The 26,244-nt window shown below is 49.3% G+C and overlaps 1 protein-coding gene across 3 annotated transcripts in view; it reads right to left on the bottom strand.

Moving 5' to 3' along the window:
- The window catches only part of sema4c (sema domain, immunoglobulin domain (Ig), transmembrane domain (TM) and short cytoplasmic domain, (semaphorin) 4C), a 58,367-nt gene that overhangs the window by 31,832 nt on the left and 291 nt on the right, over positions 1–26,244 (bottom strand). Inside the window, exons 1-3 of one of the 3 annotated variants that reach the window (XM_029829686.1) lie at positions 26,074–26,244; positions 6,834–6,973; positions 6,346–6,421 (exon numbers count right to left, since the gene is read on the bottom strand). The exon at positions 26,074–26,244 is cut by the window's right edge and continues 291 nt beyond it. The gene's annotated coding sequence lies outside the window, so the exon portion shown is untranslated. The remainder of the gene's footprint in view (positions 1–6,345; positions 6,422–6,833; positions 6,974–26,073) is intronic. The other 2 variants (XM_011615417.2, XM_029829687.1) reach the window with 2 other exon arrangements.

Here is a 26,244-nt window from a genome sequence, read left to right as displayed (position 1 = left end):
TTTGGAAAATATGGAAAATATGGTGTTTCAGCAGCGGTGAGGGCAACAGAGGACATGTTTTATTAAAAAAAAAAAAAAATTAGCGTTTGATTGGCTGTCACTGCAGCACGCACTCGATAGCGATACTTCCTGAGTCAGGTCCAAAAGAATCTTTAGCAGCAATTGAACCCACTCGAGGACATCGGAAGAGGACGTGTCGGCCCATCATTTCATCTATTCAGATGGCATTTTTACAGCTTTAAAGACAACAAATGTAACAACTGTGAAAACCCACATAAAGAAGGTTGTGTTGTGTTGATTTCAGCGAGCGCACAGGCTGATTGACAGCTTTATCAAAATACACAAAAAATAAACCAAATCCATCCTCTGGACCTCCTTCCATTGACTGAAACTAAAAAAAACCTCCATGTAAGCTGTCAGAAGATAAAACCCCTCTGAGGATGACGTTTGACTGCGTAGAACACATATAGCAGATATATACTGTCTCCTGTGTCCTTCATGTGTACAAAAAAAGATAAAGCACCTTCAAACATGCCTGAATAAAATGAAAGTAGCCCCCAGATGTCCTTCCATTGGACAAATGCGATAAAGAGCCATCTACAAAAGGATTCCTTCAGAGCGGATGAAAAGTGCCTTCTAGGAAATGCTAATAACCCTCCAGGATACCGTTTTCCAGGGAATAAAATAGGATGAATGTTACCCTAGACCAGGGCGCCGGCCTGCCCCCCTGCCCCCAAATACGGTAAATCCACCACTGGTGGGTGAAATCAACAAGGACCTCGGGATTTATTTGTGTCGGCGTTCAGGAAACTCCGGAGAACCACGTCTGCCCTTACAGCAACAAGACAGATGAAGGGAATACGGCCGTTTGGTGCTTTCATGCTAATGGAGCAGATGCAGTTACTCTAGAGTGTGCGAGCGAGTGCACGCACAAAGGGACACGCACGCACACACGCGCACACACGCACGCCACGGCTCTTTAGCCCGAGCTGGTCAGCAAAGCGTCTTCACGCGTATATTTACAGATCCACCAGCTAATGCAATCACTTAGCTGCAGACTCACCCATGCATGATATTACTTCAAACCCTGCAGACTCATAAACAAACGCACATTTCCTGATTTAAGTACAAAGACTCTCAGCTGCTGAGTGTGTGTGTGTGTGTGTTTGTGTGTGTGTGTGTTTTTCTGGCATCGTGCGTGAGCGACGTGCCGGCAGGCTGCGGCATATGTTGGGCTGGCACAGATGAAAGCTCGGTAATCAAAGAGCGGTTTGATCCGCTGTATTCTCTCTGCTGAATGAACGTTTAAATATGGAAAAGCGAGGCGACGGCATAACCATTTGATACTGCTGTAGCGGCCCTTATAAAAGGCTCGGTAAACATGCGGTAAAGAGCGTCGGGAGCCCTCCCCTCCCAACCATCAATACCTGCACGCTGCCCATTGATCTCGCACACCTGGGCGTATGATTCCCGATACCTGCATGTAATTAATGATTTGCTAACCAGTTGTTCAGCGTTATCGAGAGGAGAATCTTTGGCCTCCCACTGATTTCCCATCCCGACCACCTCAGACTGGTGCGGAAAAGCTCTGGCTTTTCACCAACCCCCAGTTTAATAAAAATGTCAAACTGGAATAATAATAACGCTCAGATTTCCCATGAGCACTTGTGGTGTAACATCTCAGCCTCCCCTCTGAGCACCCTCTTCTTTCATGTCCCTCCCCCGGGAGACTTGTCCGGCTGTCCTCACTCCATCATCTCTCCTTTCAACTCTCGCTGGCCCCCCCTTTCACCCCCCCCACCCCCGTTCCCTCCGTCGTCTTGTCCACGTCACGGGCGGCCGGTCGGGCGTGGCCGGCTCATGATCCTTTGATGGAGCGCTGATCTCTTCCTTCGCTGCCAGGGGCTCCAGCTGATTACAGATGAAATGGATCTGTTTTGGACTCTGACTGCGGGCCAAACACCTGCTTGGGCCCGAAGAGGACGACAGCGGAGGAGGAGGAGCGGGTAGGACGGAACCAGAAGAGACTTATGTCCAGCTAATCGACGGCACGACCATCTGTGCTCCTGCTCCGTGAGTGTGGGCGCAGCCAGATCTTATTTCAAACATTTGGGGAGTGGGCGTCGGGATATTTCATTGATCTCTGCTTCAACAATGGTTCCACAGTTGGACTGATTCGAGCCTTTTTTCCAACCAGAATTTTATGCACTATTTTCAGTTTTCGTTGACACAAACTGGCAATTCAGTGAAAAACGCCGCCAACATTTTACTAATCTCATTACAAGAACAACCAAATCTGCAAGATGTGGTTCATTTTGAATCCCTTCACCAACCTTTTGGGGAGATCCCAGAACGTACAGATCAATTTGGAGTATTTTTGAGTGCCTTTGGGCGAGACTGGTCTGATCAGATCATCCAGATGGATGTTGTGCTTCCAGTTCACCCCTCATCAACCTCGCCACCACAGCAGGCAGCTGTTTCTCCATGGAAACGCTCGGGTGAGCCTACTGTACACTCCCTGCCCAGCACCAAACAGCAGGCAGCCAAAACGAGCGAGCAGCTGGTGCATGGAGTGGATCATTTGACATCTAAAGGGGCAGATACACAGGAAATCAAAGCAGAGTGCATTCTGGGAGAACACCGTTCCAAATAAATGCTAATGGCGCCCCGTGCGTGCACGCGGGAAAGTGTTTGCTAACACAGTGTTCACAATATTTGAGTTTTGTCTGAATTAAATGTGTTTGCGACCGTCATCACAGTTCTGCTGAGCACAAGAGGAAAATCACTAGTTTGGTTTAGAGGGTTTCTCACTTGACCCCGGGCCTGTTAGGTCAGCCAGTCCCACTCAGAGGTCAAAGGTGCCCATCGGCTGCAAGCTTTTGAGGAGATTTGCCGCGACAAACATTAAATCCCCGCCTGCTAGTGCCCAATGTGACATTTGTGAGGTCACAGCTTCACCAATCTGTCCAGTACGGACTGTCCCGTAAAGGCTGCTCACATCTGGCTGGCATCAGAAGCATGACACCCTATCATCATGACCAAGGTTGGATCGCCAATAATTTCAACTGGGCATGTGACTCACCCCCCCATCCCAGATCTATACTACATTCTTTCCTGTGGAAAAATCAGTTAGCATCTAGAACGCTGCTGCGAAGCCCATGTTGGACGATGTGCGTCCGATTCCCTCAGCGGGAGCTCAACGGTCCGGGAAGATTCTTTCGCCACACTTTACTCGTGTCTCCAGTTTTCCCAGCCTGTGCCGACCTTTGGTGACCTCCCTACGCAGCGCTATGATTAGTCATCGATGCGCTTGCAAGTGTACACGCAGGAACTCGTAATCGCTGCGTATTGAAAGGTCGATCCACTTTGCTCAGGGCGACACGCAGACGGACACGCAGCCAGTTTTGCTGCCTATGGACGGTCACGCCCACATGCTCACACGTGGACTTTGCACGCAGGTAAAATCTGTGTCACGTGTCCAACACAAACGTCCTGCAATCTGCTGCTGGCACGCTGGTGAGCTAATAAAATCACTCCAGTAAATACGCCCCTCATCCCCTCCGGCTGGACTCTGACAGGCCTGACAAACTTTCTCTGTTGCGTTTCAAAGCTCATTAAAAACGACTCGCCGCTCGACCGTTTAGCGGCAAAATCGTCTCCCAACAATAGACGTGGTCATATTGATGCCTGCGGGCGGCCGACGCCGCTGCCTCATTTGGAAACAACAACCACTGGGTGCATGAATGCAAAACAATCCACGCGCACCCACACATGCACTAAATCCCCATCACTTTAGATTCCTTCGGCATTCTGAAGCGCCGGCTTCGTGCGCTGGCTTGGGGAGGCCGCCCACCACGCTCCTAGGGAGGCTAATTGTCCAGTAGCATTCTCTCACTCTGCCTCCCACTCTCCCTGCTCTCCTCCCTCCTCAGCTCGCCTCTTTGAGCTCTTTTTTTGCTTCTGGAAGAGTTCAGGAGTTCACGCAGAGCCCCGGGCTGTGGATCCCGGTGAGGCGCCAGGGGGGCAGAAAGGTCACACCTAGCTGGACTCCTACAGAAGAGGCTCACACACCTCAGTGTCAGGCAGGTGTGAGTGGGGGTAACACGGACGGAGAGATGAAGCGAATGATAGCCGATAGAAGAGTGAGCTGGAGAGATGGGAGACAGGAGCGAGCGTGGTGCTAATACCAAAGGTCAGAGAGGTTTTGGGAGGGGCATCTCTCCTGGTCCCAGGAGGGATCCATCACTAAGTTGGTGATCACTCCTGGTTAAATTTAACCAACTACAGTTCCTAGTTTGTAACAAAGAAGTGAGAGCTTGAGAAGAATCAAGAATCTGAAACTACAGATGTGATCCAACATATCTGTAGGGGAAGAGGATGCTGTGTTGCGTTCGGATGCACCCCGTAAATGCGGGATTCCCGGCTTCTGCTGTGCGAGTGAAAAGGGTCCTGAGCCAAGGGTGGGGACAAAGCGTTAGCTTCCTTTCACGTGTTTCCAAGTACGAATGAAAGCGTGAGATCCATTTTACCCTCGATGGAACAACTGGCCACACTAAACGTGCCCATGAGCAAGGCACTTAACCCAGCTCCAATCAATGTGCTCAGCGACTCAGAGAAGTCTGCAGACAATGAAAGACTACAGTTTCTGGCAGTGGGCAGGTCCCAGTGGCCAAAATTAGCAGATTGTGGTCATTCTGGGCAGCTCCCAGGAATGAATGTGCATTACTGCAGAAGAAAATGCGCCGCGGGACATTTCTGAAGACGTGTGTGCACACTCAGCAGAAGCAAATCCTTCACTGGACCAACTCAGGGCCGACTAAATCTGCCAACCACAGCAGCGGGATCAGTTAGCGAAATCATCTGTGATCTGATGAAAAATGCAGCTGGCAGCGGCGGGGGGGGGGCTGGGGGACGCGCGGAAGTGAGACGTGAAAGTTAAGAGAAGCGCGGCCGAGTCAGGGGTCTATTAGAGCCTGATTGGACCCATTAACAGGGAAAGGTGATACGGAGAGCGCGGGCGGGGCGCCTCCAGCCTGGCACCACATTAACCGACTGAGCCGCACTCGACTCTGTTGGACACGCGGGTTGATCGATAGCAATGGGGGGGTGGGGTGGGGGGGGGACAGAGAGGTGAGGAGCGGAGAAGAGAGGTCCAGGTTTACGGGAAGATAAGCTGCGATCGATTGAGTGACTGCTCCTGCTAGGAAAGAGATGAGGACAGAGGAATGCAGGATCCACGCTCATCAGAGTGACCACTGGGATGCCTGTGAGCGCGCGGGTGTGTGCAGGCGTGTGCATGTGTGTATCCTTATCCTTTGTTAGTTTTCCAAAGATCACCCGCAGCCTCAGACTCGGCTGGGCCCTCAAAGTTCACGCCTGTGTCAGGTGCGTTTTTACGTGTTTTCCGCTGTGCGGGTTCGTGCTGTGCTTCACAGCGACTGCACGGGCGTCTATTAGGGCATGTAATAGCACACATGACACCTGTCGCGCCGCTCTGGCACACCACCTCCACTATAATTTGTCTTTATTTTCCCTCTCCTCACCTTCCTCCTGTCACTCTGCTGTCATTCCCCCCCCCCACCTCCCCCACAGACATCCTGCGGCTGCCGTGGCACCCTGTCATAAAACGTTCTTTATGATCGGCAACTAATATTCTCTCTGAGATAAACACAGGCTGAGACAAACTGATGGAGAGGTGGAGACGAAAGGAGAGTAATGGAGAACTTTCAACCCAGGAAGGGAAGATTGCATTGTGATTGAAGGATAAAAATGTGTGGAGTATGTACGTGTGTGTGTGTGTGTGTTGGTCACTGTTGTCACCGGTGTGTGCGTGCGCCTGTATACATCTCGCAGAGTTCGCTGCACCAAAAATACATTTGAGAAAGCCGGCAGCAACAGTCTGCCTCTCTCCAGAAATCCTGACCCAGTTACTGAGAGTAATCCACAGACCTTGTTGTGAGCTGCAGGAACTATTTTCCATCTGCCCAACTACAAGAATCGTATCACTGCTCTGGAGGTAATGCGTTTTCATGGCCAAGAGGCCGGCTAACTAAGCCATAACTCAGCAGAGGATACCACAATGTTTCCCCCCTTCGTCCAGATGCAACAATACGATGTTTTGGTGTAAAAAAAAAAAAGAAAAAGAAATTGTCAAAGTCTGAATTATCACAGAACACATGTTGGCCTATAAATAAAGTTACAACTTCATAATTCTAACAATAAAGAAAACACATGTCAAATTGCATTAGCATTCAAGGGCAACCAATCAGAGCAGAGTGGGCGGGGCCAGAGAAGGGCAATCTGGAGTCAGCTGTCAATCATGTAAAGATCTAAAGAGAGATTCACCTGTAAATCTCTGGAAGAAACGTCAGGACCAGATGAATCCGGTCGTGTCAGGAGTCTTGAGCAGTGGCGAATGAGCCTTTGTGCCGCGAAAGATAAAAAAGGTCACTAAAGAGTAGGAATTGTCAGCTGCCAGCCACATCTGAGAGGGGTTTTAATGAGAGTCTCCTCATCCGTTGCTTCCGTCTGCTCTTGTTTTTTCTCTCCCTTATGAATAATTTCTCCCTGATACAAACCCATAAATGCCAGTAATTTTTACACCCAGCTTTAAAAAAGCGCCATCAGCCGCCCTCCCTCCCCGCTTCTCTTTTTGTTTCCTATGTTCACTTTATTTCTTTTGATTCTCTACTCAGTTTACACTCCCTCCCATCGCTCCTCCTTTCCTCTGTAGTCCTCCTCTCATTTACTGTTGTTCTTGCTGAGGAAGGGAAGAGAAGAAGACGCCACTGCATTTGTCTTCTCCTCCCTTTGTTGTGTTTATATCTCCTTACTTGCTCTTTTCCTCCTCCCTCACACGTCTCTTGGGTGTCTTCTTAATCTTCCTCCTTTTTCCCCCCTGCTTGTTTTGGATGCTTGTCTTCTTTTTGAATGTTGATTAGAGACACTTGACTCAGATGAAGGTCATATTTGCCTGGAAGAGGAAAGAACGGGAGAAGAAGAGGAGGTCAGCCATGCGTTTTTTACTATCATATGAGCATTTTTGACTTTCAAGAAGCGTCTCAAACAATCTATGTCCTCCCATTTTGATAGGCTGCATCAAAGGAAGCGGCTCCGCCTTTGTTTGCATGGAATATGAACGATTTGGTTGCTACGTGACCTGATCTTTCACAGGACAGGCTCATATCCAGACCAGCTTTGGTCAATACCCTGATTTTATGCCTCAGATCCACCCGAACCCTCAGGACTCACATTCACACCGACCATCGCATCGCTACATGTCAGCCGCGCGCGGAGGCTAAGATTCATGTCGCCATCAGTGGAGTAATCACGGCGCGATCGCCGAGGGCAACGGGCCGGAGTTACACGCATGCAGCACGCGAAGGTATCGCAGTTCTTCCACAGCTGTCTATAAACCACTAAAACCAGTCAGGCCTAAACAGTTGAGTTCGCTTGCGGGTAAAACTTTAATGTTGGGCAGCCAGGCTGTTGCCTAGGCAACAGCGGTCCTGGATTATATTTGTGTATGATTTCTGTTTTTTCTTGTATTAGGTTTTTAATTTTTTTTCTGCCATGTTGCCTTCAATTGCTTCCAAATGCACAATAACTGGCAAACACAAGAGCAGCAGAAACTCTTTTAAGTTTTTCTTTATTGAAATAGTTACTATAGAGGATGTTTTAGTTTTTGGTTCTGTACAAGTAAACAACTTCATTCAGTGGCGGGTCCTCCAAATCTGAGTTTGTTTAATTAAATCTAAGTGTAATGAGGAACCTCACGGCCGTAGGTTGGTCCCGGCCTCTGTGAGTGTGTGTTCTGGTAAACTATTGGACGTTTTAGCGCTCTTTGCTTGGATCTGAACCGGCTTCTAAACCTGAATGACTTTCAAAGAAGCAAAATAAAACAACACAAAAAAGGATATTGTGATATTGAGGCTGCTGCTTTGGTATAAACCTGCTGAACTCTGACACACAGGAGTGTGTGACAGCAAGGACCAGGAATCTGTCTACAGAAGGGATCCAGACTTTAGATTTCCACTGGTTTCATCCAGAGCCAGCACACACACACACAGACACAGACACACACACACACACCGTGCTGAAGAGATGAGGAGTTTGAGCTCTTACAAAAACAGCGAACACCTGCATACATGCACGGATGCGCTTACTCAGACACTTACACACACGCGCGCACACACACTCACACACACACACATACACGTCTCCAGCTGCTGTTGGGTGAACTGCAGCTGTATGTGAATCAGCTCAGACCAACAGTAAACTTTCTGAGCGAAATCGTCTGCATGACAATTGTGAATATGTTCCCGTGTGTGTGTGTGTGTGTGTGTGTGTTTGGACTATTATAAACACACACACTGAGCTCATATATATGTAAAAGGTATCCTGGTGAAAAAGACTCAGCTGTAAAAGTTCCCTGTATGAGTGTCAGATAATAAAAGTGCGTCTGATAATGGAATCCGTTGGCCTCGGCTGCTGCGCGCCTCATATTCGCCCGCACGTGTCAGCCGGTCTTCCTGCCTGTCAGCCTTCACGCCGGCTGCACCAGCCTGTCTATCAGTCTTTAATTGCTCTGCGTTTCAACATTCTCCACCAGCTGCATGAAAGTGGACTGATGATTCACCCGTCACTTCCCCCCCCCAATCAACTTCGACAAGAGCACAACTCCGCTCGCCGCCTGATCGCAGCGTGCGAGACCAAGCGACGGGATGCTAATCGCTTCCACCGGCCGGAGCTTTGCAGACGTGCCAGAGTGTGCGGTTCTGCCTCTAATCAGCAGCACGATTGGAGGAGGCGTGTGGCAATGAGGCCCAACAAAGCGCCTGCCAGTCCCTGTTAGAGCTGAGCTCTCTCCAAAAAACACCGACACACATCGAAACCGCCTGCAAAAGTCTATCTGGTGGACGGCGGGCTGAGGGTGGAGGCGTGAGTAAAGAACGCCAACTTTCGGAGCCCTCCCCCATCCGCCCACGCCACGTCCGACCCCCTCGCTCACTGGAGGCGTTGGGATGTTCTGCCAGCAGCGGCTGGAGTCCCCGAAAGTCCTGGAGGATCTCATGGTCCAGGCGGAGCGACGCGGTCGCTGCACGTCAGACTTCAGACTTTCGGTCTTGTTGATTTTCTTGACTCTTTGTCGTATTTGCACTTGGATGAGGAGTGAAAGTGGAGTGTGGAACCGGCGCTCGCTGCGACGCTGTCAGAGGGAGCACAGCTGCCAGGCAGAATGGCTGCAGATCACCTCTGGTTGCCATGGTGAAATCAGAGTGGATCTGATGGAAGTTCTGCAGTTGATTCTGTGTGCATTGTGTGTGTGTGTAGGTGTGTGTTTCTTTGCAGCGTTTAATGTCACATCTGTCTTCCATCAGTTAAAAATCCACTCCATTCCAAGTCAAAATAGTTCAGTCCTGACCTCTGACCCCTGAGAGGGCCGCTCTATTAGCCACGGTTTGATTTACAAGCCAAAATTAGAGGTGCCTCCATCGGAGCAGCGACAGATTCACTGCCCCCCCCTCCCGGATCCCTCGTGAGACTCATCCATTCATTCTCAGCTGAGGGATCGATTAAGAAATGAGTGATACACAGCAGACGGATTAGCATCTGTCTTCGCTGTAATCTTCGGCATTTATGCGAGCGCCTGCTCCGAGCTGCGGCAGAGATTCCCCCTACGCGCACGTGGTTTAACTTAGATGGAAGTGAAACATTTGACAAAAGTTTTGAGAATGTGAAAAAAAATGGCCACCGCGCCAGCGATCCAAGGTTCATTCATGCTAATAGCGTTAGCATGTGCGCAGCAGCATGTTTTTGTGGCTGATGGTTTGATCTAGGATTGTCTATGGAAGTTTTGTGGGACTGTACTGAGATCCTCGCGTCCCCACAGATCCAGTATCTGCCAGAGAAAAACACCGATTTGTTATAATCGCTCTTAATGAATAACAGAACCAATACTGGTGGAAGATTCTGGAGCGCAGATGTTATCAAAGCCTCTGGAAGCAGAAACAGTGGTAATAAGTGGGCTTCTGCAGCTTGTTGATTTCCACCAACGGGGCGATGGTGATTCCGATTTCTTGTTTTCCAGTGCAGTGGGACCTTCAGACTTATTATCTGCTCATTTCCTGTTCAGCCACAGAAGCTGTGTCGGGAGCTTTCGGTGTTAGATACTGATTTGAGCCCTGGAGCTGTGATTGTTATTGTTCTCACTGTGCCAAAACACAGAGGCCCTCACAGGCTGAAGGGCACCTGGAAGAAAGCGAGGGAGGCGGACACGAGAGGGGGGGGATAAGTCCAGATAACTCCAAAGTCTTTAGATCACAGGTACAGGGGCTGGTTCTGAAAGGTGAAAGGACGGAACAAACCCACAAGGGCACCAAGTTCACCTGCCTGGATAAAGTTTGTGCTTTTTAAGGTGTCGGGTGTGAGTTTGTGCGAAGATGCCACGCTACAGCACCGGCCTGGGCTCACGAAGGGGCAAAAGCCAAAGGGATCGCTCCTGCCGAGGTTCCCCCTGATAGAAATCCTCATCCAGGAGGATCCCGACGGGAGCCGTGAACAATAAGGTGAAGCTTTGCTGCAGAAGCCGATGATGTAAGAGCACGTTTAGTTGTCAGACGCCACAGAAGCGCCGCGGTTTGAAAAAACGATTTATCAGATGAAAAGCTGAAGGTTGAGAGGAAGTTCTATACCAGCTTTTGCTGTTTACCCTGAGCTGAAGGTGTTTTTCAGCAGAGTTTGGTGCCATGTGCACGGTTTTAATCTTTAACAAATGACTTTAATTTACATGAACACACATCTGCTTAAAAGCAAGCTAGAACTAATCCTGCAAATTTCCCGGCTGCCGCAAGTCAGTAGCCAATCACGAGAGACCATGTTTACAGCAAGCAAAATGAGCTGTTCAGCCATGTTTGATGCTAAGGTTTAAATTTCTTATTGTAAATTTTGACTAAACAGTGGAACCATCAGATTAACCAATTAAATAAAAGCAAAAAAGCAAAGCCACAAAGAGGGTGGAGGACTGTTCCACCTTTCCATCAGCAGGGGCAAACTCCAAACGAATGCTAATGTAGCTCCGTGTCTGTTGAAGATGTAAATTTGAAGACAGGTGCCTGCTAGCTAATTGAATAAAACCACTTCATCACGATCCACCATCGTGATGATACTTATCACCGTGCAGCCTGAGCCTGTTTACAACTGCACGCTCCAGAGAAGACCCCCCCCCAGGGGAGGACCTGAACCACGCAGGGGAGTACTTCAGGTCCTGCGTGGGCACAGCGGAACAACAGTGCCAGGAAATAAAACATATATCAGATATAAACATGCTGTGAATTTATAGACTCGTTCAAGGTCAGCGAGAGTGTAATTTTTCTGCTTCTCCTCCGGTGAAATAACCAGGCAGGAATATCCTGTTTCATTAGCTTTCTGCTCACCGCCGCTGCCGTCTGTCCCACAAAATGTGGCTAGCTGAGGGTCAGAGCCTCAGCTGAGATAGCAAATAGCCGAGGTGGCTTATCGACGGAGAGGAGGTTAAAGAGTAATATATGTGAGTGCGGATCAACTTATGTATCTCCTGAACGAGCGAGCAAAGGCAGCGGCTGTGAGTGCTGCTGAGGGCCGCTCAGGTCCGATTCCTGTGTGTGCGCACACGCAGCCATCTGTACACACGTGTTTGTTAGCGTGTCCAAGTGAGTGTGCGCAGGTGACAAGCTTCACGCATTAACCTCATTAAACAGCTCTCCCGGCCTGGGGAAGGAGGGCCGCCTCTGTGTGGTAACTGCAGGACCCCCTTTGGGGTTGCCACTATCTCTCAGTGGACTGTCCCACTGCTCCAGGTCCAACCCTGGAGGGGGGGTGAGGGATGGAAAAAAGGAAAAGCTGAATCGCTAAACAGATGACATCACCTCCCAGCGATGACCTCACCTACCTACCAGAAGTTTGCCGGTCCTGCTGACTCGCCAATACAGACCATTAAAAGACTTACAGGCGACCACATTCCACAAATCTGGAAATTAATATGGAAGTCTGGGTAATTTTGCTTGGGGAAAAGTCGAGCAGGATGAAACAGGAGGATCACAGGTGTTTACTCCAAACACGCTGCCGCCACTGCAGCGCTAACCAGATGAACATCAACCTAACCTGCTGAATCGCAATAGCAGCGGGCCACCGGGGGCCATCATTAAACATTAATAGCTAAACAGCCGACATCACCCCGAAGAATGGATTTAGGAAAAGGGAGGAAAAATCTTTACCGTGGTAAAGAGAACACAGACTAACACCGGTGCTAATAAAGTATTCATGAAGAACCCTCTTAAAGTAGTCGAACTTATAAAACTCTCACATAATCTCGACAGCTTTCATGATTTATGGAGCTTCTGCAGTTTTATTGTTGATGGAATATTGAAATCCCAGTGATGTCATCGCGGTTTAGCGCGTTTCTCCTCCGGGATCTAACAACCTGCAGCTGCTTCTTGCATTACCCACAATGCACCTGTTATCAGACAGCCGCGCACCCACTTAGTTACCCGTGAAGGTTTTCAGCAGCACTGATGGTAAATAACACACGTTTATGTCCCTGTGAACACAGTAATGGACAATAATTGGCCAGCTCTGGAGACTTCTATTCTTACGAGGACGTGCACCACTGCACGTGCACAAACTAGCACACTTAACTCAACCTGCTGAAGCCACCATAATGAAACAAGTAATCACATCCATGCACGTGAAGACAAATGAGTTTTATCAGGATGGATCACCTCTGTTACCAATGCAACACACACAAACACCGACCCCACAGATATAGAGTAAAACTTTGAGTGGACGGGAGAAAAAAAGACAGAGGGAATTATGTAGGAATGAATAAAAAAAGCGATTCCTGTCAAAAGGATGATAATTTGATGAGATCAAGGAGCTGAGAACACACACACACACACACACGCACACACACACACACACACACACACACACACACACACACACACACACACACACACCCTTGAGTACAGTAGCTCAGTCTAAGGTCATCTTTATTAATAAACACTGTGACAACAAACACACCACCATCAAGGCCCTCACGCTCCCTCGCTCACTCTGCCCCCCCACCCCTGCCCCCACCCCCCCCACACCACATGGAGAAATGACATTTACCAGGCAGACGCAATGGGGGGTCGTCTGCAACCACACACACAGACACACAAAACAGACAGCATGTCAGTGATCTTTCAGACGGTAGCTGTGCAGAGAGATGCATGCGTGTGTGTGTCTGTGTGTGTGTGTGTGTGTGTATGAGACAGGGAGTTTGCCCTCCACACACACGCGCACACACGTACATAGACACACTAAGAAACATGCTCGCCTCATTTGTTTTCAGTGACAGGACAGAAAAGTTACAGTTCACCACTTCAGTGTGGAGGACAGGTGTGTGTGTGTGTGTGTGTGTGTGTGTGTGACAGCTGGCTGAGGGAAGCGCATGCATCATTTTATGCAGGTTAGGGCTTAGGACCCCGTCTAACAGGACGATCCTGCGTCGCTCCGTTCGTCCGTTTCCAGTGTCCGCTGAGGTCACCCAGATGTTCTTCCCTCAACCTCTTATCGTCCTTCAGTCCACGTGGGAACAAAAAGTCCTCAGTAAGTTCTGTGTCTTCTCCCAGGTCCTCACCAGATGGAGGGACCAGATGCCCGAACTCCCTCAGCTGTCGAGTAAACCTGACAAAGTCCCTCTTCTGGAACCAGTTTCGCCTCCCTGCTGACTTGTGGGTCCATGTGAAGTAAATGTCAGGATCAGGAAGCCTCGGGATCGGCTTGAACCGTCCTAACGTCTTGACCCCCCTCCACATCTTATTTTTTGTGTCCAGCCCCCTGCTGGGCAGCGTTTCTATTAAACACCACCGTGTTTGTTGTTGTTGTTCTTTTGTATTAACCACTTTTAAATCACAGCTTTAAAAAAAAGTGTTATTTAAATAAAGATGTTCTAATTATCATATTTTCCCCACGGAAGGCTACGAACATAAAAAGATGTATTTCGAGTAGCGTAATTATTAGCCTACGCGGTATTTCTTTGCCAGGCTGTCGGAGGTGCCCTCGACTTTCATTATCATGCTAAACGAGCTGCATTTTCTCGTCAACATTCCCAACAAACATCGGTTTTGTCCTCAAAATACAGGTTGCATTATTTCCCATGATGATACTTGTTTCAAAGGAGCCTTTTGTGGGGGTCGATTACATAGGGCTGTTTACGGCGACACTCCGGGGGGAAGCAAACAAGCGCTCTCAGGAGAAGGTGGATTCGACCACGGGGGAGGGGGCGTGGCCAAAATCGATCGCAATCGCTGCGCCTTCGTGTGCGACGGCTGGAGTTAAAGGCCGCGTGATGCCTCTGAATGCAGGGCGACGCCTCGGCGGACGTTCCTGCAAACAGCTGGAGGATCTCGGCCCTCGCTCCGCAAAAGGCTGCGTTCAACATTCGCTTAAGAGCCGTTTGCTTCTTTCCACGTCGACAAGCTGTTTTTTTTTTTTTTATGGCTCTTGTTTTTATGTGGGGAGCTGGGCGAACGCTGCCAGCTGCTCTGCTGCTTCCAGTTGTGCAGTTTAGACCTCTGGAGCTCTGGCACGCCACGGCATGCTCATTATGAAAGGTCCTCTTTAGGGAGAATCTATATTCTCTTATTGCGCTCATGCTTGCGTGGAGGTGAATGCAGCCTGTTGTACAAGTCCGACTCCTCTCTCCAAACCAGCTCTGACCTTTTTCTTTCCGACGCCCCTTCGCGCGGCTGCTTTTTAAAGTAACATTTTCGCCAGGGCATTGTATTTATGTGGTTGTCATGCCGATTTTACCGGATGCCACGGCATTTCGAAGCCTTTGTGTCGTGCGGCGATGGCGATGATGCTGCCATGACTTCCCTCTCAACTCAGCGACCCTTTCTGCTCGAACCTCCAGCTTCTCTCTGATCCATTTCCAACCTGACTCCGACTGGGATCGATGGCGCTGTAATGGACGGAGGGGAAGTGCGCTAAGGTGCCGCCTGGTAGATTCGATTCGATTGTCGTGTCGCCGGGCTACGTTTTCCCGTCCGACTGCAACAGTGAGATTGAATATTTGAATTCCCAGTTATCGACTTTTTAAAAGAACTACTTCACTTTGTTTCCCTGGGGTGGAAAATTCTCTGAATCTGCTTTTTACGCCATCATGTGACATCTAATTTTAAAGAAAGCACATAAACAGATTCTTGAGTGAGGAGTAGAAGCGCATTTTTCACTGCGTGGAACACGGAGACCGTCGCAAATTCACTGCAAAACGTCAGAAGGAAAGAACGCGCAGTTATCGGATGGAACACGTCAACCTCAACAAACCTGCCTTTAAAAGCGACACACGCTGTCGGCCTCTCAATCAAAAGCTCAGCAGTCGACCTGAGATGGGAAAAAGCGAAGCCGCATTTGCGCATCACCAAAACGCAGCAGTGGGGCGACTGTTTAGACAAGCAGCAGCAGGGAAACACAAATTGGTGTGCCGGGAAAAGGGCGTTTAAAAACTGGAAACAGATCCATACAACAGGGCGCTTTCTGGAATACAAAGGAGAGCCACACACTGAGGGGCATAAAACTTTAAAAGTGATGGCAGCGCTTTAATGAGCAAACCCCCCCCACCCCCACCCCGCCTCAAAAAAACAAGCTAACGTGACCGGAGACTGACGGAGCGATCCCTTTAAGTCAAGGTTAGAGGGGGAAGAAACGAGGCCATTTTGTGGCTGCAGTGGAAAACAAAAGTGGCGGGGTGTCTGGGTGGCGGGGGGGGGGGGGGGGGGGAGTGGGGGGGAGGGATGACAGACAAATCAAATAAGTCCTGACGATAAATGAAGAGCAGCGGCGGCCTGTGGTCGCCCTCCACACGCTCCTTTCCTTTCCTTTTGTTTCCCACTTCTTTTTTTTGTTTTTGTGTTTTTTCTTCGCTCCAGCCTCATTTACTCTCGCGCACATCTGCCCGCCACTTTCTGCTCTTCAGTCTCGTCTCTTGTGATCGGACTCTTCGCCTCTGTCTGAATTTTTATTTCTATTTCTTTCGGGGACTGATGGCCACTGTCTGAAGTCTCACTTTCTTAGTGAGACTATTTAGTCTTAAAAGATACCGCGACGATGGTGTTAGCGTAGCCTAGCACAGAGCTAAACCGACGCTCTGACATTGAGCAACGGCGGGAAGGTGGAACACCAATAGAAAATCAGCTTTTGGGCTCCGCCCACGAAGCCAGCCGATCCGACTGAAGAACGCACCGCTGCTCTGCTTCATGTCTAATTGCAGCTCGTCGGCCTCGTGGTAGATTTTAGGGATTTGATGCTTCTGTATTTTCCACACACGCAGGAGCAAAGAGATTAAATAAGCTTTAGGCCGAGTAGAAAGACAGATGTTTCACTCTTTTTTGGGGCGGATCCGTCCAAGTTTCCCCCCAAGCTTTCAAGCTTCCAGCCGAGTCAAATCTCTGGATATGATGCGCAAACACGGCAGTGACCAGAATTCGTTTTTAGCTGGAAGTATTCCTGTAACTTCTCAGGTTGTTTTCTCTTCGTCTTCTCGGCTCTTGTGTATCAAACGAGTGTCGCCGGGCTGCCAGGTGAATAAAGGATGAAGATGAATTGAGCCATCACGCGTTCCAGTAAGCCCACAAAATGTTTCTGAAGAAAACACACAGACACACTTACATTCATCGCCAGCCTTGACTTTGTGTGCGCGTGCACATGTGTGCGTGCACGTGTGTGGGTGTGTGTGTTGTGTGACGGCACATCTTCATCTCCGAGTTTACAAAGATGGAGAAGAGGTTCTAGTAAACGATGTTAATAGAGTCTTAAAGGTGCCGAGACGCATCGACCCAGGTGCGCGCACACACGCATGTGCACACACACACACACCCCTAACAGGCACATTTATAATTAATAAGACAAAAGGAGAGTCAGACACAAAGCACTCAAAGGGACATACACACACACACACACACACACACACACACACACACACACACAAAGACGAGCACATTAAGACACAGAAGGGTCTCCACACACATCAGTCAGACACAAAGAGAAACTACACAGGTAGGCAGACACAAAGCAACAGACACACAGCTCCTCAGAGAGAAAAAGTCGACTCACACACACACACACACACACACACACACACACACACACACACACAAACAAACACACTCCTTGGTGACAGACCTTGTGGAACTGACAGCGGGCCACCCGCCCTCCACAAGCGCTACGACGCGCACGTGACCGGTTGATGAACGATACAATATGCGGCGCGGTGGCGACGGGTCGGGCTCCGGAGAGGACGGTTTTGTGCGTTGTATAATGCAAGAGGCTTTCAAAAGAACAGCAGCTATGTGGCACAAAGCATGCCGCTACAAAGACCTCGCGCACACACACACACACACACACACTCATAATTACCAAGTTACCTGGCCCGACCCTTAAAAAGAAAGGTCTTCCACTGGGGAGACCTTGTTCGAGGTGGTTCCCTCTGTGGTTGCTGCAGGGTGAGCTGACACGCGTGCTTTACAATCAAGGACAGGTCAGCAGACCTGCCACACCATCAAATATTGATAGTACTGTAACTCTGCAGATGCTCATCCATCCACCCATCCATCCATCCATCATATGAACATTTAAAAAAAATGTAGAGAGAGAGAGCGAGAGAGAGAGAGAGAGGGAGAGAGGCATGTGGTTGTGTGAGTTCATCTTTCTTTCTGTCTCTTTCCATTAGTTTTCAGACTTTCTTAAAGAGACATGTTATTGATTTTTTTGACTGAAGCAGAGGGGGCTCAAGAGTGTTTTTATACTGCCTGTGTTTGTGTGTTCGTGTGTGTGTGTGTGTGTGTGTGTGTGTCCATGGCTGATCTGACCTTCGGGTGAGAAAGAGTTTCTCTCCTCCCTGCTGCTCCTAAAAAAGGTTGACTAATAGGTAAAAAAAAAGCCCTGTGGGATAAATGGTTCCATATGTCACAGGAAGAAGCCTGTTGGACACAATGTGAGCACTTGTGTGTTCACAGGAAGTGTGAATGTGTAGGTGCAGGTACGACTGTGTGTGTGTGTGTGTGTCTAAATTAAGCCGTTGTACCAGCAGCTCCATATGGAAGTAGCAAAACACATGAAACACATGAAACTAGTGTGATGTAAACCTCCATTCTGGCTCAAGAACAGAGTTCAAGTTCAGAGATCAATTCTGTAGACATAGGACCACAACGGTGTGTCTCCATCAGCAAAAGAGGCATCAGTGTGTTATTGTGGACTTGGATCATCACCATAAATGTCTTCTGGTGATGTTATTAAATGGTAATCAGGTGCAGAACTGTTCTCCTCCAACGGGAACCACTCAGGTCAGTCGCTGGAAAACACAGCAGATGTGCAGGAGAACCTGATACTGGTGTCAAAGTTCAATCGCTTGTGGAACAGAGATGCATGAAAGCCTGTGTGTGTGTTTCTTCATACGTGCACACGAGTCAGAGTGTGTTTCTTCATATGTGGGGGTCCAGAACCTCTGGTTTTCTTTCACACTGTGTGGTCTAACTATCTGTGTTTGTGTCTGTGTATGTGTGTGTGTGCTGCACAGTTAGAGCTTTATTACAAAAACACACCAGGAGCACAACAGTGTGGACTGAAGGGAGAGAAACAACAAAAAGCAAAAGATGAGAGAGAGAGAGAGAGACCGTGAGATTACAGAGAGAGAAACTGATGGTGCAACAGCCCTTATCTTAGTTGCTCAGGACTGTTGTCTGTTGGCTCCTTTCTCATTTTCAAATTTCTGTCCCCCCTTGATGAGAACAAACCTGGCAACCCGTTTGTATTCCTGCCTTTTTTATCTGCTCTGTGTGATACCGTTATGGACTCGTCCCATCGAGCGTATCTTTGCCTCTTCCTCTCTCCATCCCTCCCTTCAGACCTCATCAGAGGCCAGTGGGCTGGAAAAAAGCAGCGGGGGGGTTGGGGGGTTGGGGTGGGTTCAGCCATCCGTGGGGGGTCAAAGGTGAGTCTGCACTAGGCTGGGTGTGCCTGTGGGGGGCAAGCCATAATTCTGTCTTTTCCCCAGCAGACAAACCAGACCACCGTGGCAACAACAGGACTATTATAGGGTTCACATACAGCTGCGCTCAAAGGAACGGCGCTAATGAGGCGCTAACCAGAGCTAGCGCTAACGATCAAATTTGCCGAGCTGAATTCCAGATCAAATACCCGACATCACCAGCATCCCCTCATTCCGGTTGGGTTACCAGTCTGATGAGAGTGCGTGAGCCAGCTGCGTGCTGCTAGTTAGCCAGAGCCCGAGGATAGCTCGCCCAGCCAGGACTCTGAGCCGCTCAGACCGGCTTGTGTTGTGTTGCTGCTCTTCTTGGTGACTGCACATGCAGAACAGGTGACTCAAGGGCTCCATCAGCACATCAGCATCTGAAATATGAGGCCCAAATCTGTTGAGTCACTCCCGGCGTCATTGTCAGAGAAAGGAAATGCACCACATCTGCGCTGACATTTCACCAGTTTTCACACATCCCGGTGACGGCGTCCTCAACCAAAGGGGCGATTGTATAAGAACGAAATAAAAGCTGCCGCGTCCGTCACTGGTTTTTCAGCAACAAAGGGGAGCATTGATTTGCCAGTGAGGCCTGAAAGGCCGATTTTCCCATTAAATATAGCAGCGCTAAATTTATTGTGGACAATTAGAGGCGACATTTTGTTTATGACAGCTCAATAATTTGTCTGCGCTGCTCCGATAATCAGTATTTCCTTAAGACTTATAAAAAAGAAGCGCCAATAACTGTAAAAGGTAGATTAATACACAACTAATGGAGGCGGAAGATGAATGTTCGCATCCAGTCTGGACGCAGGACGGCCTGATTGCCCTGTGTTTGTTCCAGACCAGGGTTCTGACCCATAAGTCAAACAGCATAAATTTGTGACAGAAGCAGCAGCTGGTAACAAAACCAGACAAATGAGACGACGTGGCGAGCGCCAGAGTGAGATCCACAAGTTTTCCACTAATGAGGAGATGCAGCTCTGACACACAGAAGTGTAAGGCTGCCTGACACACTCCTCCATTAACTAAGCTGCTGTCAGTGCTTTCCTGGTCAGTGACACAAAACCTACTGGGACAAAAGGACCAAGAGTAACAAGCCGAATGTGAACAAACGGCCGCTTGCTCAAGACACACACACTCCGTAAATCTACTGGACTCCCCCGCTCGTAGAGAGGAACAAAGACAGAAGGCAGATAAAATGGTGTCATCAGATCGTAACTGTGAACGTGCTGCAAATGTTCAAAAACACAACGAAGGCTTCCCAAAAGCTCTGGGACGTCCCAGAGGGGTTCATAACATGGTCTCTACAGAAGTAAATGGACATTTACAACTTTTATACAATCACCCTGACTTTATTTTTAAACCAGTTTTACTCCTTCCCACAAATTTATTGACAACAAAGGGCTCAGAAAGGAACCTGGATTGTCTGTGAAACTCTGGAGTGCCCCCCATGCGAGCCAGGCGGCGACGTGGGGGCCCCGTTGCAGCAGTGAGCACTCCCGACCCTGTAGAGAGGCCATTAGCTCAGCTGCAGCGCCTTACTGGTTAAGCTGCAGCTTACCAGCCTGGGAGCCACAGGGCAACTTTTATTGTTCTTTCTAAACTTTATGTGTGAGCGGAGAGGGATTTGGGAGGGGCCCCTGCGCCTTACAGTCTGAAATACACTGTGTGTGTGTGTGTGTGTGTTCTCATGCTGTGTGCTCCTGGCACTTCCTGCCCACTAACCGCCAGTCCCACGGTAGGGAAGGGTGAACTCTATCGGACCAGAACAATGAAGTTTTTAAAAAAAAAAGAAAATCTGCCATAAAAACAAGCTCCCATGCTCTGGTTAGCAAGGAGGAGGGCGGTGGTCAACACCCCCCCCACCGCTACCACCCACCCACAAATCCTGCCTCATATTTCACAAACACATTAACATAATCTCTGATACCCAGTTTTTGGGCAGATGTGTGCTGGTAAAACCAGACGATGCTAAAGTTCTGATTGTGAGGTGAAGACATAGGCCAGGAGCAGGGATGAGGCGACCCGGCCGCGGGCGGTAAACAACGTTCACACTGGTTTAACGTGTCACCAAAACCAGACTAACAAAGGAAAACCGGAAAAAAAACCCCATGAGCTCCAGCGGTCTTCTGTTCGCAAAGCCCGACACACACAACTGAGCTGGAAAACATCTGCTGAGTCGGAACAAACAAAACAACAAACGGGGAATGAAAAAGTGTGTCGAGGGCCGCGAAGAACACAAGCAAGGCCTGAAATAGTGACCTGAAGTGGAGCAGGCCGCCATATTTTTATCTTGTTCATTTAAACGGCTCCCTGATCCAGAACGTGAGCCACAAAGGACCAGTTCAGCTACTGGATTTAATGAGATATCCTCACAGATGTATGATATCTAGATCATATAACGTGGCCAGTTGTGGGAAAACCAGCCGTGATGAGAAATTCAGCAGAGCTCCCAGGTGTAGACGCCAACCAAATCCTCAAGGCAGCCGAAACTTTTCCTTGTTCGGGCGCAGAATCCTCAAATCCAGCACTTTTTTTTATCAAGTGTCCTGATTCATCGGGATGCTGCGAGACTGCAGCGCGATCGAATTTCTTCGGTTATGGATAAATAAAAGAGAAAATCGGCTGTTCAAGGCCGGCTGAGAGGAAAGAGATTTCCTGCAGGTACCATCTCGTCATCAGACGGTGCGTATTTACAGAACGCTGCCTAGTCAAGAGGACAAAAAGTCAGTTATACCTGATGGACCTCACGCGTCCTGTTTCCCATTAAAATAACACTCAGAGTGAGAGACGGCGAGAGAGGGGCTGGGGTGGGGGTGGCAGCAGATGGTCAGAAGTGTTTGGCTGGTAGCAAACATGCAGGTCAGCGCTCTCCTCTTCAGCACTCCATCCAGCTCTGATAAATAATGCAGCAGATCCTCGGAGCTTCAGCCCCTCGCGGAGGTAAACCGACCCGCCGCCGCTCTGCGGGAGAACCTGGACGTCTGCGCCGCGTCGGCCACCGACGGATTTCCATCCATCTGCTCGCCCGCTTGTGTCAGACAAAGCGCTAACAGATGTGGGGTGGTGACGACGACGGGCCCAGCAGGGGGGAGGAGTCATCTTGGATAGTTGTCAAAAGTTTTGAGCTCCTCAGATTTGCCTCCAGTAACATTATTGGATTTTCCTCCAAACGCTCTCGACCCGCACTTGGTTTCTGACTTATTGATTAGCCCAAAGTGACAGATATAAATTACTGCCTGGCATTTCATGCAATGCTCCGACGACTCGAATGCAACAGCGTTCGAGGCGTCCGTGGGAAGATGACGGAGTGCTAACTGAAATGCGAAATGTCCTCTGGCTCCACCCAGAGCACCTGAGATGAACTTCTCAGCGGGCGCCGTCGATGGCGAGTGTGGACCGGCGCGTTTACTTAAGTGCCAATTGCAGTTTTTTACCGTTTTTGCAGATGTTGGAGCAGCTCGGCCTCCTCGCGCGTCCTCGCCGCCTCATTCTCAGCAGAAACACTGCTCCAGGGCACAACGGAAGCAGAGGGCACGGGATTAAAGCATTCGAAAACAGCAGATGGTGGGAGGTGAGAAAGGTCAACTAAACAACCGGCAGAAGAGAAAGAACGAGAAAATAAGACGGCGTGTCGGGAGGCGGGAGGGGAATGACAAGAGGCGACATCCCGCTCCGAAGACGAGGCGTGACGAAGGATGAGAAAATGGAAATGACGCCACCGGCGACCTGCTCTCATTGTGTCGGCTGACTCTAGTGACGCGCACGTGCGGAAAGCATAAACACGAGTGTGAGAGTGAGTAAGCCAGACTTCCGCTCTGGTGTCATTTCTAGTCCACAGCTGTGCACATATCACACCTCTCTCTCTCTCTACACGCACACACACACACACGCACACACACACACACACGGACTACACCAAACGCCTCTTAATGAGCCGGTCGTCCACAATGCTGCTAATTTCACTTGTGTCGCAGATTGTTTTTAAGCAATTGAGTCTAACAACAGGTCAGAAACAGCTGAATGCAGGATCCAAACCTGCGGACGGAATATCGAATATCCGAAGATTCCGCGGAGCCCTGGTGAGAGCGTGTTTGGGCTTCAGCTGCACTCCAGGTGTGTTTACAGGTGGGAAACTGTGGGAGGACTTCCCTTCTGCCCAGCCTGTTCCCACCCCCACCGCCACACAGGGCGTTGGCGGTATCATCATCAGAGGTTTGATCGTAATCACTCCTGTCGCACATCTTCAGAGCAACAAACACGGAAGTGATGCTGATGAGACAACTCACAGAAAACTGTCAGAATTACAGAAAAATCAGAGGCAGGAAGGAAGAAGAAGGAAAAATAACAAAAAAAAAAGACAAAGAAGAAGAAAGGAGAAATGGTGGCACTGGGACTGCGTGCACGTCTCACACACGGTTTATATCTCTTTGACCCTGCACCCCCACCAAGGTCCATTTAGCATGATGGTCTTGTAAACAAGCCCTTTCCCTTCTTCTTCTTCTCTAAACATTGGCCTGTTCTACCCAGCCCCGCCTCCCACTGTTCCCCTTCAAACCAAACCAAAACACACACACACACACACACACACACACACACACAGGTCTGTCATGTCTCAGATCAGCACACATTTAAAAACACAAACTCTGTGAAGCATCACAACACGAAGAATAAGAAAAGTGATTTGGATGAGGAGCATCGGGTGGGATCAGCAGTGAGACGTGAAGCCGACAGGAGACACAGAACAGTTCCACACCGTAAATCGGAATATTCCATGGAAGTGACAGACAGAAAGCGTTTTGATCAACTGTTGCTCAGCGGAGACAGAAAAACAGCCCCCAGCACCGCTGAAAGAACATCCGCCCGGGAGGACGGCAGCACGGAGAGCGTGACCAGGCCGAAAATGCGCTCCTCTGTGTGTAAACATCATCCTGTTATCACGGGGCGGAAACCGTGCGCTCAGCTGTTCGCCATGTGGGACAGCGGTTGTGCAGCACCGATGTGACACACGTGACACGGAGATGACAAACACGCACAAACAGACAGCCTGGACGGGGGACATCTGGAGAGGTTCTGGCCTCTCGTTCTCACAGTAGGACAGTTCATTAAAGATGGAATTAAACTTTAATTCTCTACCAGTGTCAACAATTACAGCTTGTACGGCAAACGCCCCGATCTTATCTTCACGCCGTTTACCCCAGAGAGGAACTATTTTGATCGCTTGGTCGAAGGCCTCCAGAAATGACCTCACTTCAGGCTCATTTTGTGAAAGGGGGGTGGGGGGTGGGGTTTTTTTGCAGTTTATGGATTAAATGTTGAAGTTCTAGGTGAGTCTTTGATGACACACATTTGCAGCTGCGTAGGAACACGTGCAGAACCCGGAGGGAACATGAGCTCGCATTAATGCAGAACAACAAACAACCCCCCCAAAAAAAACATCTGTCCAAACTACACAGCAACTGCTCAGCATATGAGAACACGTGTGTGTGAGAGTGTGTGTGTCTGTGTGAGTGAGTGAGTGAGAAAGAGAGAGAGAGGTTGAGATGAGAAGGTTGGCAGTCAGGATGTGGAGTCTATTGTCTGTCTGACAATGAAGAGATGGAGTCCGTAGGAGTCCTCTGGCTCTCAATGGAGCCATTAACATCTGGGGCCAAAGGGCTGCAGTGTGTGCCTGTGTGTGCATATGTGTGTGTGTGTGTGTCTTTGTTGCAGCTGCCCTCGTTGTAACTGTATACGGATCAACTTTTTAAGAATAAAGCAGCTCTCCAGAGGAAAGCTTCATCTTACAAACTGGTTTTCCACAACCTGCTCCACTGAACTTCATGCTTTAAAGGCTGGGATGGGAAGGGGGGGATGGTAAAATTATTTTTGGCAGGAGATTATCTTTGAAGCAAATGTCATCCAAACCAGCTGCTTTAATTAATACGTGCACAAACAAATCCTGAGACAAACGTTACGAGAGGACCGCACGAATCCACGACCACAATAAAGCCGCCTCCATCCATCCCAAATGATCCAAGCAACACAAACCCTCTTTATTTTCCTCCACTGTCTCTTCATTAACTGGCAGTTGCACCACACAGCTTGTAAAGCATGATGCAATAAAAGCAAAGCGGGCAGGACCCCCCAGTCACAACTACCACCATCTTTGTGCACAAATCCTGGCTTTCTGTCCAAAGTGGACTTCTGCACCAACCCCCAATAATTACAATAATCACTCAGCTGAAGCAAATACTTATTTCATTAAGGGTAGGTTGGGTTGGGAGGGGGTTGGGGTTTAGGGGGGGGGGGCACTCCAGAGTATCTCAAGTCTGTGGATTATTGTCACCATATGAGGATATCAAGTGAGCCAGCGGCAACTGCGCAGGCAACAATTTCATTTCAGCAAAACTGGGTGAGAGCTGTCACATGAGACAGGATGCTCCCTTACATTATATTCAAGATTATTCTATTAAAATGGAGGCAGAATTCTCATATAACGCAACCCCCCGCACCCAGGTTTAACCAGCATAATTAGATGGTTTTGATGTCACAAGAGGCAAATGTTCCATAAAGTTTAGACACTCCAGACTTCTAGGCTTCCGATTAAATCCGAGCGTTTTCCCTGGATATTTGAATAAACCCAGCCTAAGAGAAGCTCAGTGTGCTACAAATGACGGGCTTTAGTGAAGAACCGTGATTGCGGAGCAGCGCACGCAGGAGAGACGAGCCTGAAACGCCGGCGCTGATTCGCTTCCAGCGGCTGCAGACCGCAGTGCGCCGTGTTTACACTGCGCGACGGACGCGGAGATAAAGTTGCACCCCAGCGATGAAACGAGCCGACCTGCAGCACCACCTGGGTCGGGGACTTCCGCGCCACGATCGCTCCAACGCGGGGCGAGCTTTGTGGCAACAGTTGGGGATTGGGATGCGTTCCGCCGCCTCCGCCGACTTTTAATCCTCGAAGCGCGGCGCGGTGCGGCGCGACGCGGCGCGGCACGGCGAACATCGCGACAAAACAGCGTTTCCAAACTTACCTTCACCACACGGCAGCTGATGGCGCTGATGGTTGCAGTCCTGCTTTCCTCTCTGTCTTTAACTGACGACAGATCCAGTATCCGTTTCCCCCTCCTCTCCCTCTTTCTTCTCCCCCCGTTTTCTCGGATTTGTTGTTGGACTGGAGTTATAAATTATTCCACATCCTCATT

The sequence above is a fragment of the Takifugu rubripes genome, chromosome 21 (assembly GCF_901000725.2).
Source record: "Takifugu rubripes chromosome 21, fTakRub1.2, whole genome shotgun sequence".
Taxonomy (NCBI): Eukaryota; Metazoa; Chordata; class Actinopteri; order Tetraodontiformes; family Tetraodontidae; genus Takifugu; species Takifugu rubripes.
The sequence above is the reverse complement of the archived record's forward strand: the minus strand, read 5'-3'. Positions and strand labels throughout refer to the sequence as shown.